This window comes from Acartia tonsa, chromosome 3 (assembly GCF_053477335.1).
Source record: "Acartia tonsa isolate MP-2025a chromosome 3, ASM5347733v1, whole genome shotgun sequence".
In the NCBI taxonomy this organism is placed as follows: domain Eukaryota; kingdom Metazoa; phylum Arthropoda; class Copepoda; order Calanoida; family Acartiidae; genus Acartia; species Acartia tonsa.
The window spans coordinates 44,911,870-44,927,703 of NC_137262.1; the positions used below are offsets into that span (position 1 = coordinate 44,911,870).

At 29.2% G+C, this 15,834-nt stretch overlaps 1 protein-coding gene across 1 annotated transcript in view; it reads left to right on the forward strand.

The window, feature by feature from the left end:
• Positions 1 to 278: 278 nt before the first annotated feature.
• LOC145314908 (uncharacterized) overlaps positions 279 to 15,834 on the forward strand; it is a 149,154-nt gene continuing 133,598 nt past the window's right edge. The window contains exon 1 of the mRNA XM_080154985.1: positions 279 to 569. The gene's annotated coding sequence lies outside the window, so the exon portion shown is untranslated. The remainder of the gene's footprint in view (positions 570 to 15,834) is intronic.

Consider the following 15,834-nt stretch of genomic DNA (forward strand, 5'->3'; position numbering starts at 1 on the left):
CACACACACATGCACATAAATTCCTTTAAACACTCTCCAAGAGTAATTTCTTCTAGCCAAACACACACACACATTCACATATGAGTGAATTCTCCTACTTCCCTTTTCATCAAATTTTCTTTCCCACTTCCCTTTATACTTGAAACCCCCTATGCCCCCTGCCTACGTCACAGAAGTCTTTATTTCTCCCTACATTTCTCTCTCTCTCTCTATCTGTCCGTCTAAAATCTCCTTCCCAAACCATCGCGTTCGCGAGAAATAATCTTTAGTTCATAAGCGATATCGCTTAGGTTTACATATAGCGAGTGAGAGAACGCGCAAAAATTTGTGAAAAAAATAACATAAATTTAAATTAACAGTGTTTATAACATAAAAAAGTGATTTTAACTAGTTATAGAAAAGTATCGCAATTAAAACATGAATTAAACATGTAGAAAATATTTAAAAATGTGAAACTGAGATAATACCAAAATGTGAAAAGTTTAAAACAAAATATGAAATGATTGAAAAAATATGAGTTTTGAGATTCTTGTGACAATAAAGCTTAGTGAATAGATTTCTATAAAAAGGTAAACAACTGTTTTTGTTACTGTATATCAAACAACATTGTGAATTCTAGTTCTAGGAATCGCCAATTATAGTTTAGGTCAATATCATAATCTTTTATATAATCTAAATGTTATAATAGACTTAAGGTTTTCTGACACAGTGATAGAGTTGCTACTCTGTTAATTATTCCTTTCACTTGCAGGAATCCTCCTGCTAATTTAAAAATCGTTATATTTTTAAATATAAAAACAGTTTGCAAAATAACTGAAATATAAAAATAAGACAATGATAAATTTATTATAGGGAAATATTCTTAAAATCTTAAAATCATAATTTTTATTATTCAACATGGATCTTTTGGCTTGTAAACTTTGGACATTTATATTACTCTTGCTTGGTTTGTTCAAAGTCCAAAGTTTTTTTAAAAATATGTTATCTATAGATAGGGTAATTTTGTTAATTATCATTAGGGTTGTACATTGATTTATTATCTTATCCTTTAAAATCCCTGGCTGTTTACCTAACTTCTTAGACGTAAGGACAAGTATCCTAGTTATAGAGAAGCTGTGCTACCAAAAATTCACAATTTTAACATTACCTTATATGTAAATTTAATGAGATAGTTAAAATCATAATTACTTATGTGTTTATTTACACTAAAAATACATAAATTAAACAAAGGAACTAAAATTTATTACATAGATAGAGGGAAAAATAAGACAGTAGAGTTCAGAAAAAATCACAAATTCTTTAAAATTTTAATTGGTATGTCTAAGTAAATAACAAATTTCTGGCAAAATAGCAGCAGCTTATAGTGCCTAATAAAAATGACGTCTTACAATACAAATGACCAATGATAGACCAGTACACATTGTAATTAACCAATGTTAATATGTATATTGGCCCATCATTGGTCATTTGTCATTTGGCAAAATATATATTAGCTATTGTCACACTTAAAAACGAATATTAGTGCAGTATGGCCATAATATGTCATTCATGACCACCTTTCTCATATGTTAAAAATAAAAATCATTTAGACAGATTCGAAAAGATTTTGTATGGTCTTACTGATTCCTTACTCCAAATATTCATAAGTAAAATAATTAAAACAGCCATTATGCATTGATTTATGGATATCTGTTATTTGTTGTATACTTTGCTAGTTCTTTGTTTTATTAATGATGGCTTGTTCCTTATTTATTTATTGTATTTACTTGATGTAAAAAATAAAGAGAAAATTGATAAATTCACTGAGTGAAAAAGTCTTTGATACTTCCCAGCTATCATTTACTATATCTATTATAGTACTCCAAAGATTTTTAAAGAAGTAACTGTTTATACATAATTATGATAATAAAAATTTTTCTTATAAGTTTAGGTCTTGTTGGTCAATGGCAAATCAATATGGCGTATATTCGCCCGTTAAATTATTATAATCAAAGAACAAACCTAAAAATAAGCGTACAAGACTTGTTTAACTTAATACCACGCTAAAAAGTTATTTAAACTTTTGGTTATGGTAAGAAAGCCAAGGATCAAAAATAATAAATTTATGTCCATCCCCATTGATGATACACAAAATTACCCCTTCTGTACATTACTGTAAGTGGTTGAAACGTTTGGACACTCAGCTTAACGAACTAACCAATCAAAATTCAATAAAAGTATCTAATGTTGGTAGACCAACGAATAAATAAAACTTAATATAAAACTTTAGGAACTAGTGTTATAAATAACCGATTGTCCCTTTCCTTCCTCTAAGAAAGTGGGCGGACAGATAATAACAATTGTATAAAAGCTATACTTTTAAACAAAGAAAACAAAAATTAATCTATGTTTAACACAGTTTTCTGCTTGAAAACATAATTAAAATGTTGGAATTAATTTCACAAAAAGAAATTGAATCAAATGATTCATTTGTTTGTTGTAATTAACAAATACAAAATTCATGCTTTATAAAAAAGGATCAAAGCTACTCTTTAAATCAGGGTTTGTCCATCCGTCCGTCATTCTTACAACTGAACATTATAGTATTTTTTTTCTTGTTTATCAAAGGATTTTCAAAGTTGCAAAAAATCCAGCATTAAAGTAATATGAACAATATCTTAAATAATTTATTTACAAACATAAAATATCTCATAGCTTTTTTATTTTTAATTTTGACCCATTTACTAGAAGAAAACATTCTAATTTTTGGTTTTATTTGAATGTTGTCATCCTTGTTTTCAACAGTATTTGATCTAAATGATTAAATAATAAAGAAATTTGGAGTAAAGCCAAATAGTTCTGCATAATAACTGGATATTATTTGAAAATATTTTGACACTTTTTTATACAAATTAATTCAACTTCAAGATTTAAGAAATGTGTTAATTGGTCCCAAGCGAGCACAAAAAGAAGAAAAAAGATCCATTACCTCATCCCTTTTTTTCAAATAATTTGATATTTGGCAGGGGTTAGGGAAGGCTTGGGAGTTAGATTTTTCTTCTTGCATGACCCTGTTGGTAGTCAAAACCTTGCTCTAACCCTTTGGGGCCACCATAACCTAACTGTAAAATTCTAGAAAACGAAAAACTTTTTAATTTTAAAATGTAGTTTTATGCTCGACTAGACATTTTGATGGAATTCGCCGAGTTTAAATAATTTTCCAGTTTCTGAAATAATGGTTCTGGGTATATTCGATATAATTTTTTATTTCTTTTGAAAATTGCGCGCGTCGTAATCCTTTCCTCTGCATTCCCCGACAATTTATTATGCAACCCAATTATTTACTGTAATCTATACTATTACTCAGTTTTTAAACAATTTAATTTGATGAATATTTGTTTGGTTAAACCATAAATAACAAATAACTTGGTATTTTTTTTTATTAGAATTGATAATATCAAATAACAATTTAGATTTTTGATTATTTTCTTTCAGTTAAACTTCTATTAAATATATCTATAATCAAATTTATTAACCAAAGGAAACTAGAGTTATTTTCATTAAGAAAAGGAAGCAGAATTTACTTTAATATTCACTGTACAGACGCATAAACTTTCTATAATTTGAAAATAACGTCGCTGGTAACTATTTTAAAAACTGGTCTTAGGAGAAAATTTGTGCATGATGAGTATCAAAAAAATATTGCAAATTTCAGATCAGCTGATTATACCAAGAATTTGAATATTCTAGTTTCCTTATCAACAGCCTTTTGATTGTTTTTCCTTGGTATTTAAGTTCTATCTGAGCCTTTTGACGCGTTAAAATCCTTTTAAGGGCTAGTGTATTCCCTCTGTCTTTCTTATATATATTCATATATATTTTTTTAGAATAATTATCCATTTTTCGGCAATCTTCTACGGACCGGATTTTTGTCGGAGTTTTTGATGGTTATCGGAATTATTGGGGTTTTGAATTTCTTCATAATTTTCTCTTAGGGAATCAGGGTGAACAATAAGGTATTTTGAATATAAATAACAACAAATTAATAAATAGGCTAAAGCAATGAGTATACGTGGATATTGTGACATTGGAACTTTTGTCGTCAATATAGGTTGCTAATATAGACCTCAGATTTTTGTCAATACATTCCTCCATGGTAAGTGTAGAGGATGGGATTACGTCTTTAGGGGGTGAGATGGGGGATATATTTATATTAGCCAGCTGGAGGAAACATTTTATGCGAAAATATCTCATAATATCCATTAATATAATTCTCATACTAACTTGGTATTGTTTTTTCTTCCATATTCTCTGTTTTTACCAACAAATTTACCACATCCCTTGTCCTTGGATCAAAAATTGCTTCATCCTTTTTTTTGGAAAAAAAATGCATATAAACATTTTTATCTTGGAGGTATGTGCAGATTTAGCTAATTGGATGTCTTATATGGTAATGAAACTGCATTTGCACTCAGATTTAAAGAAAAAACAAGGACAATTATGCACATTGAATGCAGAAAATCTTTCAAACGGACAATATAAAACATTTTATACATAATAAAATTAAAGTTACTCTTGCTGACATATTATCCACATGCTGTTAAACGAGTTTTTTTAGCCTTATTTTACCACTAGAAACCTTTATCTGTAATCAGAGACACAACCCAATCTTTCCAGATTTTGTATAATTTTTTGAGGAACACGACTCCAGTGACGTCATATTTTTCTTTCCACAAAAAGGGAAGGGGGGAAGAAAAAAAGAGATGGGAGAAAAGCGGGGTATTCCCCATCTCTTTTGAAGAGATTTTCTTCCCCCCTTCCCTTTTTCGGGAAAGAAAAATATGACGTCACTGGAGTCGTGTTCCTCAAAAAATTATACAAAATCTGGAAAGATTGGGCTGTGTCGTAATCAGATATTCTAATGTAGCGACAGTAAGTAATTTTCTAAACTTATATTGATTTTATGCCATTTCAGCAGAGTTTTAAATGTTTTAATAGATAAAGAGAAGCTTCGCTACCTTTTTAAAATTAAAATCTTTAAGAATCTAAATAAGGAGAATTTTTGACCTATAAAAATAATATTTATGAATGTTTTAATAGCTTTGCTGTAGTATTTAATTTAGATAACAAGAAAAATAATTATTTTATTACGTGCATAGAAAATTTAATTTTCTCTTATAAAATTGTTTGCAAAATTTTTGGTGGCCCATTATGTAATACTAGCGGCTACGCCCCTAGAAACCTCTAGTGGCACTTAGTATGTTTGGTTTAATAAAAATCTATCTATACCTATTTATGTTGCTTTCAAGTTTCTACGATACCTAGCTATGTCGCGTAGGAGTCTCGATTTTTTGTGATTTCTATTGGGAAGATGGTGGTACCCTTCCCCAAAATAGTTATAAACCTTCACGGGAAGTATGGGAATCTACCCTGTTAAGGAAAATCCGTTCGGTTCAGTGGTTAGCGAGATCCTTCGTTACAGACACACAGACAAATACACATCCTGTTACTTTATTATAAGGATACTAGAGGAAAACTGTTTTATTTGAATTTAACTTTCTAAGCATCTTTTCATTTTTTTTTTACAAAAATCAAATTATACTATACTTGCATTAACCTACATAAATTTTGTTTCATAAATGCTTGATAATTTAACTAGCGGCTTCGCCCCTAGCCTCTAGGGGCTTTGCCCCAAGAGGTGATAAAAAAAATTAAGGCGAAATTCGTATAAGGACCAAGGAAATCTTCAGCAAAAAAAAAAAAAAAAAAAAATAATGGGGGGGGGGGAATTTTTTTGTTTTTGGGGGGTTGGGGGTGTCCCACCCCCCAAAAAAATAGCTTAAAACCACCACAGGACCAATAGGTATATACCCTGAAGAGTAGAATCCGATCGGTTCAGTGGTTACCGAGATTTTAAGGGACAGACAGACAGACGGACAGACGGACAGACGGACAGACGGACAGACAGACATCGTTCTACTTTGTATTATAGATAAAACTTGTAAAACTATGAATTATATGTATTGCTCTGTTTTCTAAATGTGAAGAAATTTTGTGCGGGGTTAACCATGCGTGCGCGTAAAGGTGTATGACTGTGTGTGTTAGACCTGTTCAAAATCATCATTATATGAATAAAGTTTTGTTTTTATTAACGTCCCTTTCTGTAATTCAATAACATACCCTCCCATTCTTAAGGGCTAAATATACATATATAACTCAATTTTATCCGACTGATGTCCGCTATTATAATAGAATGAAGGCAGTTTTCTCGGCTGTTATTGGGGATATAAGTATACCATATACTATAATAATCCATCCTTCTGCTTTGCTTAAATGATTTTTAATATTCCCGATACTTTATAGCTTTTTTTTTCATTATCTCTTCATATTTAATTTTTTTCCATTTTGTTTAATATTTCATGTTTTTTTATTATAGGTATGAAGAAGCTTCATAGATTTTTAATGTTTTGTGTAAGGCTATTCATTTATGTGTGTGTGTTTCTGTGTGCTTGCGGTTAATAAAAGCCATTGCCCTCTCCAAGAGGACATTATAAAATATTGTACAATATTAATTAATAGTATATCCTAATTACAAATGAATCTACAGTGAATCTAATTTTAATATTAGGCTTTAAGGTTGTGATACCCTACCCTATGATAGTTAAAAACCTTCTCAGGACCAAGAAGAATCTACATTGTAAAGGAGAACCATATCGGTACACCGTTTAGTAAGATCCTTCGATAAAAACAACACAGACAGATAAACATCCAGTTACTTTTATATAAGGATTGATGTTAAATCATAAAGAATTGTGAATATGTTTTATAGCTCTCCAAAATCTAGAATTGATGACTATATAAAATTTGATAATAGAGGTGATGACTTACATATCATCGATATAACGCCGAAAGTATTCTGATGACAGCCTTGTTTATAAAAAAAAAACAGCTTTCTTTGTTGGATATATCTTATAACTGAAACGTGAAGATGCATAAATTACAAATATTAATATGAGCTATTATTAAAATCTACATGCATATGTAACTTTGATAATTATGGGGATGTGTAATCTAAAAGTTTATTTGAGTAGCGCAACAAGAACAATTCTAATAATCCCATTCCCAAGATTTCCCATTAAAGATCTAACTTAACCATACTACATATATATGAACCATTTTTTCTATACTCCAATCTTTGTCTGTCTTGTTTAAGTATTTGTTTTTCTACATACCTATCCCTGCAAATCTATTTATCTGACTGAAATCAGTCAATATTTAGCACATTTATGCCACAGGGACTTTTATATAATATCTTTAGGGATAGAAGGATAGGAAAAAATCCACCAATTTTTAATTTTTTTTTTTAGAGGGGGGTAGTGTTAATTCTTCTAATCTAAACTAGATTATATTTTTAAGTTAGGGGTACATTAAGATTTATGTAAAAAACCTCACAGTTATTAAGTTTGTAGTTCTTGGGTTCAATTATCTCTTGAATAGAAAAACTAATCTAACTTAAACAATGCAAGAGAGTATGCAATTTTAAACAACAAAAAATATATACATACTTAATGCTTTTCATTAAGAAATAAGAAAAAAATACTTTCTTAAATTCCCAAATCAAGGTGAATATAACTCTCCCTTGCTCCGTACTAATGATGCAACCCTGCGGGCACGCTATATCTCTTATAAGGATAAAATTACAATTATTCTCAACTTTATACATCTACTTGTGTACGTATTAATCCATCAAAATTACTTGCCCAAAATTTATGTAAATATTGAATATTTTATAGATGATATAAATAAAAGGTTAGAGGTAGCTTATTCTGCACCGAAAAGCTTGAGAATTAAGTAAATACTTTTGATATAAGACTCATCATTTATTATCAAAACATTGTATTACCTTACAATATAATTAGTTTTTTGTCAGCTTATTAGCTCATTATATTTTTAGTGATCTACAGAAAGGGATAAGACAATGGCCGATAAAATTGATGTACCCAATGATGCCACACAAAATTACCCCTTAGATTACAATTAGCGTTTAAAACATTTTGACATTTAATTTCTAAACCAACCAATCAAAAATTAATAAAATTACCCAACAAATATAAAAACTTGATAGGTTATAAAACTTTGGGGACTAGTGTATTAAAAAGAATTACTCTGTAATCGCTCAATTTAGGCATGCGCACATACCCATATGTAACAAAGAAGAGTACGTTTATGGGCAACGTAGCTAAGGACAACCAAGCTTTTTATTTTGAGTGGTGTAAAATGAGGGGTTACAAAGCCTGAGGGATGATCTATTGTATTTAAAAAAAATAGACTGGGGTAAAATAAGTTTTTAAAAAGTTTTAGGCGGTTAAAAACCCTGTTATCACCCTTCGACTTCTATGGTTATACTTTTATTTTAAAAGAATGATTTTACAAAGTAGGAACCAAAATATATTTTTAAGCCTTTAAACAAAACGTATAATAGAGTAGCTGCGAAACTAAGAATGCCGCGTTCAATTACACGCACTAAAAAAATGCGCGACAAGTCGCATGACTTGCCAAATCTCCCGCACCCAAAACAGATTTCTAATTTGTCGTGCAAATTTGCATAGAATATATGTAGACTATTACAGGGTGAGTTAAGTAAACTGACAATCATTTTCATAAAAGTACTACAAATTAAATGTTTATGGTTATCAAAAAAGCCTTTTCTAAATTTGATATATTATAATAAAGGCTAAAAAATGTCCTTAATATTCTATATAATCTGAAGTCCATTTTTTAATGTTTAAAGTTTGTTTGTGAACTAAGTTGAGTCGCCCTGTGACATATGTATGCAGAATTATCTGCGACACTTGACGTGCTCAATATGCACATACAACAATGAATATTTTTTCAGTTAAAACCTTAAAATAAAGAAACAGAAACTGTGTTAGTCTGTGTTTGTGTGTACCGAAGAATCTCGCTAACCACATAACCAATATGGATCCCCTTTACAGGATAGCTTTTCATAGGTCTTTGAATGGTTTATAACTTTTTTTGGGGAGGGAACGCCCACACCGAAAGAAAAATCGCTCATGGAAAAAAAATCCCTGGATATTTTAACAACCAAATTTTATTTTCAGCTCTACAAATTATTGATTTTCTACAACTTAAACTTTTTAGAAGCTTCGCTACAAAAAATATCAGATAATTGAAAGTTTTAAAAGGAAGTATTGATTATTTTAAAATTTCGAGATTAGGATCAATGCAAACATATTTAAACACCAACAAATAACAGAACAGAGTAGACAGAATATGATTTGCTTCAGTGAGGGAGGGGACAATGGCTGTTTACTACACTAACCCCCAAAGTTTTATAATAATGTTTCTGTATTCTCTGTCTTAACAACTTTGGGGACTTTTCTTGAGTTTTGATTGGTAGATTAATTATGTTGAATGTCCAAATTTTTCATCCAATTATTGCAATCTACAGAAGGAACAATTTTGTGTATCCTCATTGGGGATGTACATTGTCTTTTGATCTCTGGATACACTTATATTTTGTGATGTAGATATTTTATTCGAATTAAGTTATTTTTAATAATTAAATCTTCATCTTAAAATAAAATATGAAGTACACGCAAAACGCTCCATTTTTAAGATAAAAGTAACTTTATAACCCTTTAAATTTACAGTTATTCCAACTGCAATAGAACTTATTATTATAGCTGTTTTAGCATTTAATGTTCCATTTTATGCCTATAATAAAATATTTAACATTAAATATATATTAATTTTGATATTTTAATTGATACTTTACTAAGCAATAGACTGTAACAATATTCTATCAGACAATGTTAAGATGTCTTATTTCTTTATTGCTTTTGCAATAAGAAGCACTTAGACAGCTTTATTAGCGGGTGAAGGGGGTTAAGGGTTTATAAACTACCGACCGTTATGTCTTTTCTCACTCCCTCAGCGGTCTACATCCCCTGGCAAAACTAATGCCTACTCTTTTTTTTATCTCAATCAGCCAACTAAAATTGTAGCTTTTTTGTCATAGAGTATAAGGATTAGAATTTAAGTACAAACCGCGTTATAACTAGAGGTAAAAAAACGATTCCAATTGCTGTCTTGGTTAAAAAACAGGCCTAAATATCTATTTTGCAAACTATACTTAAAATTCTAAACAAAAGTAATACTATCATATAGTTTGTTAATCGATATCTTAAATCAGATGACTCTATAATAATTGTCACAAAAATGATTTATTTTCAAATACAAAATAAAACCTAAACCAGTGTTTGATTGTTTGAAATATATCTTAAATGCAAAGACAATTTTAATTTAAGCATTAAGCAGATTCTTTTCTCTGTATCTTGATTGGGGTGTGCGAGAAAAACAGAGAGATATAAGTTTTTGACAGATTAATGTTTTACAAAAATTTCATAGAAATGACTGCCCTTTCTATTCACTATTATACAAAAATACAAAATATCATTTAATATTTCTTATTAACTAATCAACATATCTTAAGATTTAATGCAGTCATTAGCTATTTTTTAATCTTTACTGATAGGTAACAACACTTAAAATCCTAGTAAATGTTATGCAATTGTCTTTTGCTTTTGTTATGCGGATTAGATTCCTGATGTTTGCACAAGTAGCAAAGGGATATGAATATAAGACTTATTAGAATAGCGTTTTATTTTATGCTACAGGTTTTTATTAGCATTATTTTTATATTAATTTTATTGCAGCTTGTCGACAACATGTCATATATACATATATTTAGATTATTTTTAATAAAATATTTCTTATAAAAAGCGATACCTTTCTATTCAATCGTTCATGTATTTATCCCTATGATCCTAGAATAGATAAAAGAACCAAGAACTTAATGAATTGTCTAATAAATATAATAGAGTTATACCCTGTTTTCTGTAGATAGTCAATTTAGAATACTGCGTATAATGCCCTCCTTTTATAGAACTATAATAAAATTTCTAGGCATCAAAAGCGTATGAATAACAACTTTACTTGGGTATACGGTTGCGAATGTATTTAGTCGTAGATACTCTTTTTTACCTCTTTTATTTTTAAGCTTTAAAGTAGACAACTTAAAACTAATCTAAAATGCTTATCTATGATAATTATAATATTGAGTAGTCTTAAGCATTTGTGGATTTATTTTATTAGCAACTGATAGAGAGCAAAAAATACGAAATTCTATCTACGTTCAAAGTTTTTTTACTCATTACTTAGATTTTCCCTGTTTTACTATTTTCAACTTTTTTCACCCTATATATTTAAATCTTTATCTGACTAAAATCAGGATTACTTATCTATTGCATTATATTATAGACAGCTCTCGGCGGATAGAAAATTAAAAAAATTTTGAAGATTAATATTATGATTTATATTGTAATATTCTTAGAAAATTGTCTATAATACAATTCGATACGTGATTTTTCAGTATTGTTAAGAACCGGTTCTAATCTAGCGGATATTAATTGGCTTTGAAGCCATACTTAAGAATATTTTAAAATACACAAAAAACATTACCTAAAAAAATGATTAAAATTGCTGAATTTTTGTCAACATCCCTGGACCAAATTGACCAATTAGCCCTGTCATAAAAGTCAAATTAGTCAATATAAACCCCTCCCTTCAAATAAAACTCAATAGATAGGTGTCCAGTAATTGTTATCAATAAAGGTTGATATACATTAACGTGTACTATCTTTAATAAGGAAAAGGAGACAGGGAAAAATCAATGAAAGATAAAAAAAAACATTCTTTAAAATCCAAAGAAATATTCCTTTAAGGTTAGCGTAATAATATTGATTATTAAATACTTAATAATTTCGGTATAATGTTTACATTGCTTCACAATAGTGTACCAATTCCCTAGAAAGGTTAAATTATGTAAGAAAAATGTTTTACCTAGTTTTTTTTATTTACCTAAATACACAACCTTGAGTTGGACAATTTTAGACAATCAATATCAAAGACATAAGAACAAATATTCTCAGAAATGGAAAATATTATTTTTTCTTAAGAATTCCAATTCTAAGTTCTAAAATTTTGGAGCAGTGGCATTAACATGGTTTGACCAGGGTGGACCAAAAACTTTGACACCCCCTTTAAATCAAAATCGAGGAGGCGAGAGCTTCAGTTTTAATACAGAAAGAGGGGGGATGTGTGAAATTTTTAGCTCCCTTTTTGCACAACTCTGTTTTCGTGTAAAATAAAGTTACATTAAACAATTTATAATTTAGTTCGTTTTTTAAAAAATGGAGGAAATTATATCTGACATAATTGTATTTTGTTATACCTGTCTGTACTCCAAAGTAATAGGACAATTTGATCAAATTTAACTGTTTCTAATTCCATACACAAAATGTAATTAAGCATTGTCATTTTGTTTTTAACACCTGTACAACAATTCTAGAAGCGCAGCTACTTTATAAGTCGATATTGGTCTGTTGGTCAGTTATAAAAAACTTGAAAACATATATACTTAATTATTTCATTGATTTTATAGGAAAGTATACTTTTTTATACTTTAAAGTCATAAAAGATCTTAGAGCCATTTTTAGCCTAGCAATTATTTTATGATTATTTGAATGTTTTCTATTTATTCTTTATTAACAAGGACAAGTATCACCAAAAGAACGTTTATAAGGAATATATAAATTATGAGTCTTCTATAAACATTAAAGCATTAAGTTCAAAGAGGAAGGGGACATTGGGCTGATATTTAAACTGGTGCCCAAAGTTTTATGATAACATTTTCTTATTCGTTGGTTTAATAACTTTTGGGACTACATTAAATTTTGATTGGCTGGTTCATTAAGTTGAGTGTTCAAACATTTTATCCACTAATTCTTGTCTACAGAAGGTGTGATTTTGTGTATCGTCATTGGGGAAGTATATCAATTCATCAGCCTTTGTCTTATTCCTTTAGATCCCTGATCAAGATGTACTTATCTAAGTGATCATATTTTTAATTGGCTATTGAACAGCAAATATTAAAAATATTAGCATTAAAATGATTCATAAACATATTGACAGACTAACCTAGTTGTAGAGATGCTGTGTTATAGATTACAATTTCCTTATAGAGAAAGTTAATTTACTTTAGCGGTTAGTATGTATTTTATTATCTGTAGTTATGAATTTTCACACAATCGACATATTATAAAACAGGGACTATTGTTTTGAAAATAATACTTCATGAGGGAGGGGGTTTAGGAAAATGGCGATTGATTGAATTTTCTAACCTTTCTTTTCCTAAAAGTCATAAAAAATTAGTGACAGATTATTTAATCGTCAATTTTTATTTCCATGTATCCCTAAACAACACACTTTTATAAATTACGGTTAGGTTAGGTTGATAGTATAGTAGGATTTTAAATAGCAGGTATAAATACTAGATAGATTAAGATATATTAATAGTACCACCATTAAAATTTATCTGTTCATGTCTAACTTAGAGGATTAATTTTACATCTTTACAATTAATAGTATTAAGGTCTTTTGGGGATTTTCTAAAATTTTAGAGGAAGCTTTGAGAAACTGAGGGTGTTTTAGGCTTTTTTTAACATTCTACGCCCTCTCTTAGAGGCCAGGGGCGAAGCAACTAAATATATAAAGTGTTGACTTTTTCTACTTGAAAGATTTTTAGGGCAACACTTCCCCTCCCCTGTAAGTCACACTTGGGAAACTTGTAATAGTAATTATTAATTTGTTATCAAAGCTGGGAAAGACAAATATTCTGAATAATCAAAAAAAAAGAAAAGGCAAATTCAAGAAAAAGTTAAAAAGTTTTACGTAAACAGGTTTTTCATAAAGAAATTTTTTAAAGTTTTTATTGCAAATATAACCAAAAGTTTACTTTTCTCTCTACTCTATTATTAACTGATGTCCTACCCTGTTTTTTTATTCTTCTTATGAATAGAGTTCCCTCGCTTCAGTGTTGCTATTATTAATTTGTCATATCATTTATCTTGAAGGTGTTATGGTTGTTATGGTAGGGTTTGTTTGTACAGTTCTATGGCCCTACGTTTTGCATTAGATATCTTAGAAATATTTTGAGACACACAGGCCACATATTACTTTTTCAATTTTAAAATTTAATATTTTTTTAAAACTGTTACGGCACAATGCAATGGTTCAGGTTCAATTGAAGAGCTCAACATTCTTAAATGATAGATATTAATTAAAACATTATAATAACGTTACTAGGCCGTTTTTTTCTATCGTATCTTGGTTATTTATATACCTTTTGATCTAATATTGTTATCCTCCCTAAAAAGCCAATTAATCATTATCAGTAAAAAATTTATTTTCTCCAATTTTTATATTAATATGTATTTTAATCAAACCTATATTATTATTTATAATAATCCCCGTATTCCTGATTCTAACAGACACATAGCAGACCACAAATATGTGTAAGATTCCCATCTAAAATTGTTATAAACTACTACCACTACTACTGCGCTGGTTCAATCCCCTGGGGCTTATTTCTTTTTCCGGTGGTGGTGTCTATATAACTGATTTTTTGGTTGCAATAACTTATTTCACATGATTATATCACTTGTAGTAACAGCTACTATATAAAAAAGGTTATATCAGTGCTTTCATTCAAAAAGTGCAAAGCGAGCACTGAAAACTTCATCCCTTTATTTTTTAAACAAGGGAAGGAAGTTGTTTTATTTTTCATGCCCAACCCCTGTTGGTGTCCTAACTTTATAGGGGTTCTAACCCTGCAAGGATTATGTCTGCAGTGCCCTAACCCTGCTTGGCTACATTGTACAAATGAATCTGTACTTACATGTCATGTCTGTTTTATTATATGTATTGTGAATTTATTTTAATTTCTTTTGTAGGTAAGTCAGTAGTGGGCTGTACAACTCTTGAAAATAAATCTTAGAGATCTCCCATAACAGACACTAATGTAGTTAGCTAACTGATAAGAAAGTTCAATTAGGCAAACAATAATAAGATATTAGAATATAAAATTGTTATCATAATGATTTTACACTTTTATTGAAAATTATAAACATACAGGCAATTACAACAGGAATTACAAGCAAAAAGTGATCTTTTGATTGTACAACCTTTGTCTTCAAGGATGACACTTACTGAATCTAAAAAATAATTAATCTTTATAAAGATACCTTTCTTTAAGTAATTAAGATTCTTTAATTACTGATGTGTCAATGTAAAATCTTGCTTCGACAAACAACAATATTATAATCTAATTATGATTTACTCAGCTAGTACATATATATATAATGATAATTTAAAAGGCTTGAAATTGTGGGTAAATTCTGGAGCATTTTCTCAACACTAATTGGGATTAGAAAGACATTACATTTATTTGATCGATCGGTTTTAACTCTACTTCCCTATGCTTTATTCATAGCATATGACACTGATTTTGATAAGATTCAATTTAGGATAGTTATGAATTACGCTTTCAGTAAAAAATATATTTTATTATTTATTTTATTTTTTATATTTATTCATTTGCTACAAGTTAGGCAAACAGTATCGGTTTTCATAATGAAGCAGCTATAAGATCCTGATAAAAAACGCCATACAATACAAATGAACAATGATAGGCCAGTATACATTTTATTATTGGTCATTATAAATGTATACTGGGCTATCATTGATCATTTTTATTACGCACTATTAGCTGGTTCTTCCATAATACTTCCCAAAATATTTCTTTTATTTTCAACAATTTAAATATCAGTTAATTATGTGAATAATCAAAATTAAAATCAAAGAATTAAAATAGTTGTATAAATAAAGCTTAATTTAGCGTGTTAAGTGACGTTATGTTACTAAACACAGCCT